Below are 5,000 nucleotides of genomic sequence, written 5' to 3'. Positions count from 1 at the left end.
GTACAGATCTTGTTCATAAGGTTCAATGCCTTCTCGCACACCAATTTAATGTGTGCACTAAAGTTCAGCCCCTCATCAAGGTGCAGCCCAAGATATCTACAAACACTCTCCCTGCTAATTGGAGTGCCTTGCAATTTTATGGATGGACCCCTACCTGCAGATAGTTTACCTTTTAACAATATGTATTTAGTTTTACTACCCGCTATTTGAAGTTTGTTGTATGTACACCACTCGCTTACAGTTTTTAAGACTGTAGTTGCTCGATTCTCAATTAAATTTCTAGAATCGCCAGTTATGATTACGAGCAGGTCGTCTGCATATGCTATTATACCGGCTACGTTTTCGTTATTTTCCAATATTTCCAAGAGTGGTTCTGTCAGAACATCCCAGAATATAGGGCCACAAATGGAGCCCTGGGGGCATCCCTTACTAATGTGCCTTGTTATTGTGTGTTCTGGTGATCTCCATATTACCCTTCTATCCTTGCAGTAATCAAGCATCGACATGTATAAGCACTTTGGAGTTCTTAGCTCTCGCAGTCTTGCGAACAGCGAAGGCCAGAACAAATTATCGAAAGCACCCTGTATGTCAATCGTCACACCGACAACATACTTCGCCTGCGAAGTTGAAGTTATGTGTAATGCTTGATTAACTGCATCATCTATCGACCGTCCAGCCCGAAAACCGTACTGACATTGGTTGAGCCCGTAGAGCTCCCTGTGATCGCTCAGCCGTCCGCACAACAACCGTTCCTGGACCTTCCCCATAGTGTTCAGCAGGCAAATTGGACGGTAACTCTTCACGAATTTCGGATCTCTATCTTCCCCTTTTTTGATAATGGTTGCCTCAGCGATCTTCCATACCTTTGGTATTCTTCCCTGCAAGAGGCACTCATTAAAAAGAGCTGTTAGATATGGCACGATTTTACTTTTCAGTTGTTGTAACGTTTCTGCTGTGATCTTGTCTATTCCGGGGGATTTATTTTTCTTCATGGTGTCAATAGCACGACTCACTTCCTCCTGAGCAAATGGTACAACCACTCCTTCATCTGGATACTCTTCTTGCATCTTCTGTCTCAAGAGTGCCTGGTGTTCATTATCTGAAGCCGGATCATCACTTGGGAGTAAACTTTCCATTAAATACTCCGCCGAATCTCGCCACCCTGATGTAGTAGAACCATCTGCCTTCTGAAGCGTCGACAAGATGAGAGGTGTCTTAAGCTTCTCACTCACGATTTTATATGGTAAGCCCCACACATTAGTTCGAAACTCCTTTTTAACGAAGGTTTCCCAGTGCTTTGTTCTCGTATTGATTAATTCCTCCTTATAAACTGCTTTGATTTCCCGATAAATTAGCAACCTTCTCTGCTTCTCTCTGTCACCGAGAGACCTCTGATATGCGCGCCGTGCCCTACGAACATTTCTCTTTAATTCTGTTAGTGTGGAACTCCATGGCACTTTCGAGCCGCGAAAGAATGGACGCTTAGGTATGAAGGTATTCATAAGGTTTTGTATATGGACCTGTATTGCTTCTGCTGTCGAATCAATGTCAAAGCCATTCCCCTCCGGCACCTGCAGTTGAAACTCCTCCCTCATGCGCTCCCATTCTGCTCTTTTGTAGTCGAAGTAGGTCCCTATATAATTCTCCTCCCTGTTTACATTGTTTACGCTTACAAGGCTAAAGGTAATCATATTATGATCACTTGTAGTCACTCTGTTCAGTACTTCCCAGGCCTGTATCCTATTTAGCACACTACCATTTGCCAATGTAATGTCGATATTAGATTTTGCCCCTGCTCTATTATGATAAGTTGGTGGAAACCCGGGTTTATTCACAATTATTAAGTTCTGCTCCGCAATAGCATCCTGTAGTTCAAGTCCTCTCTCGTCGGTTTCTCTACTGTTCCATAGTACTGATTTAGCATTTGCATCTATTGTGAAGATGTGATATCTGTTACCTCCAACCTCGTTGGCTCTTATCATTTTATCGAGATAGGGTTGTATCTCATGTGCATATTGAAAGTACAGGTTAGTTATGAGAAAGACACCCTCAGTTGTCGTTAGCTCCACAGTAACAGAGTGTTCATCATTTACCTGAGCAATTGTTGTCACTGATACTTCTCTTTTCAGCACCACAACAGCCACCATTGGGTTCTCTCCATTCATGATCACTCTTGCACCCATTGGGCAATGTACCAGTTTCCCTTTCGTAGTGTAAGGCTCCTGGATACATATAATATCCAAACCTCGATCTTCTGCAACCTTCCATATTTCTGTCATTACGGTGGTGCTACGCATAGCATTAATCTGAGCAACAGTTATACCTAAATTTCTTCTACTCATTAAGGCTGTCTGACATGATTATAAAATCTGAAACCTGTCTTGTCGTACTCATAAACTGTTCTACCATAACACTCCACAAATTCCTTATAGAGCTCCTCTTGATCAAATTTTTCGTTACGTCGGGTATATGCCCTCTGAAGTATCTCACCCAATTCTTTCTTCCCAGTTGGTAGATTATTACATCGCAAAAAGAGCCTATCGGCAGTTCCGGGATATGGAAAGCCGATTGTATTCCCTTTTGGATGCCCTATTCTGACAATGTGCCTAAGGGCTACAACTAATACACTCATATCTTCTAATCTAGAGAGTCTGTAATTCTCTTCAAGATCAACATAAATCGATCGAGGATCTGACTGTTTATAGTCATTTCCCTCATTTGTTGTAGGCTTCAGTGTGTCTTCACTGTCTGTAAAGTCGGTCTGAGTACCAATAGTGATCATGTCGGGTTTATGACAGGGCTCGATAGTCTTTTTGCTTTTGCTCTTTAACTTTGACCTAATCTTGGAGAGAATTCCATGATTTTCAAGGCCAACATTACACATTTTATTCCCTGCAATGGTAGAGCTAATGGTGCTGTCCTGAATTGATGAAGAAAGATTTTTCCCCTGTTCCTGGGGGAAATTACTACTGTCTGTGATTTTGTTCTTATCGGTATCAACTATATTCTGATCATTATTTTCACTATTGCCTAACGCGAGATCTAACTTGTCGGTATCAACTATATTCTGATCATTATTTTCACTATTGCCAAACGCGAGATCTGACTTGTCCTTAAGGTACATCTTATCTTCACTTGTAACTGTCGTTTCGTCCTCTAATGTGTTAACATCCACGCAGTGGGCTAGTTCTAAAGTATATAGAGGTTGCCTGTTCTCGCGTAGCATGTTCCTCCATGCAATTGCCCTACGCCAATTCCTAAGCCTCGTGGAGGGTGGCTTATGTTTCCTACGTATCATATTCTTATCAGCTATTTGTGCAATTTCCTGACATTTGAAGTCTCTGCCTGGTATGAACTCTTCACTATATGGTGATAGATTACTGTCCATAATCTGTACTCTCAATTAATCTGCGCAAATATAGCTGATAGGTAGGGCACTGAGGACCTGGTGTATTGCACACCTTGCCTCTCGTAGAACATGGAATACACTTTGCTGGCTTATTAGAGTTCGGACAATTTGTTTTTTGGTGGTTGTCTTCACCACAATGTGAACACACAAAGGACTTGGCAGTACATTTTGCACTTCTGTGACCGAAATTCTGGCACTTGAAGCATTTGAAGGCAAAATAGTCTTTCACCGACAGTGATCTAAAATCCACATACACTCGTTTTGCTTCTACTAACAGCTTCCTCACTCTTGCACTTACTACAAAAACATGGTTTACCTCCACCTTTCCTTTAGGGCCAGTCTTAAAACAGGGTCGCATTTCTTCAAGGATCTCTTGTTTACTTATCTTGTCAGCAAAATTTTGCTGCCAGATTGTCTCTACTAGCTCTTGCTCTCCAAATTCACTCGGCACATCGTAAATAATGATAAGAGGACGCTTCTTCCTAGGTGGCTCGCACTTCAAAGTTTCAGCGACTTTACTATTTGTAGAGATCTTTTGGATATCAGCAGGAGATTCAGTTTCAACAATGAGAACACTGTTCACAGCACGCATACTTTTAATTTTAATTTGCTCTTTCCTTGGGTCAATCACACTTGTAAACCTCTGCTTTGTTACTTTTGCATCACTCTCATCTTTTGATTTCACAAATAGTACATTCGGCGCCTTTGCTTGTGCAGATGCTATTTTGGCTTTGGTGGTGGGTACATACTTGCTTGGTTTTGCTACAACTTCAGCAAATGAAGGTGCAGCCACTTTTGGGATCTCGTCTTTAATAGTCTTGATTTCTTTGGAGATTCCCTCACTCTTCTCAACAAGTGTCTCTCGCAGCCACTGGTTTTGCTTGACGAGCTCCTCGTTCCTACCAACCAATTTGCATTGGTACATCGCCCACAATGCTAGCTTGTTCCGCAATTCACTCATTACATTTACTGTAATCTTTTTGGTAGGTGTCATGTGTTCATCTATGAATTCCAAAATGTTTGTATAATAGTCCTCAACTTTATTTAATTTGGTGCCCCCACAACTTTCATCCCCCACATTTCCTTCCTCGTCTTCTGAGGATGACATTATGCTAGCATATAGCACAGTCTATTGGACAAACTGTGAGCACACACAATATCTCGCAACAGCGAGGCAGGGTGCGTCGATCTACTCTATTTACCCAACGTCTGGCCCACTCTCACCAAGAGTGAGATAGAGTCGGATTCAGAGTTTAGTGGCAAGTTGATGTTATGCTTGTCCGTGGTACAACGATCGAACAAACAGCCGCCCAAAGACTCGTGGTACACAGATCGAACTAAAGTCGCTTCCTACCGCCTGTGGTACACAGATCAAACTATCGACGAACGTGGTACAAAGATCGAACTATGCACGCCTGTGGTACACAGATCGAACCATGTCTGACAGAGACAGCGGGAATCTCGTTAATCCATTCATGCGCGTCACTAATTAGATGACGAGGCATTTGGCTACCTTAAGAGAGTCATAGTTACTCCCGCCGTTTACCCGCGCTTGCTTGAATTTCTTCACGTTGACATTCAGAGCACTGGG

The 5,000-nt window shown here is 42.4% G+C and overlaps 1 pseudogene; it reads right to left on the bottom strand.

Moving 5' to 3' along the window:
* Positions 1–4,775: 4,775 nt before the first annotated feature.
* Positions 4,776–5,000, bottom strand: part of LOC124750924 — a 3,031-nt pseudogene continuing 2,806 nt past the window's right edge.

This window comes from Schistocerca piceifrons, unplaced genomic scaffold (assembly GCF_021461385.2).
Source record: "Schistocerca piceifrons isolate TAMUIC-IGC-003096 unplaced genomic scaffold, iqSchPice1.1 HiC_scaffold_448, whole genome shotgun sequence".
Lineage (NCBI taxonomy): Eukaryota > Metazoa > Arthropoda > Insecta > Orthoptera > Acrididae > Schistocerca > Schistocerca piceifrons.
The sequence above is the reverse complement of the archived record's forward strand: the minus strand, read 5'-3'. Positions and strand labels throughout refer to the sequence as shown.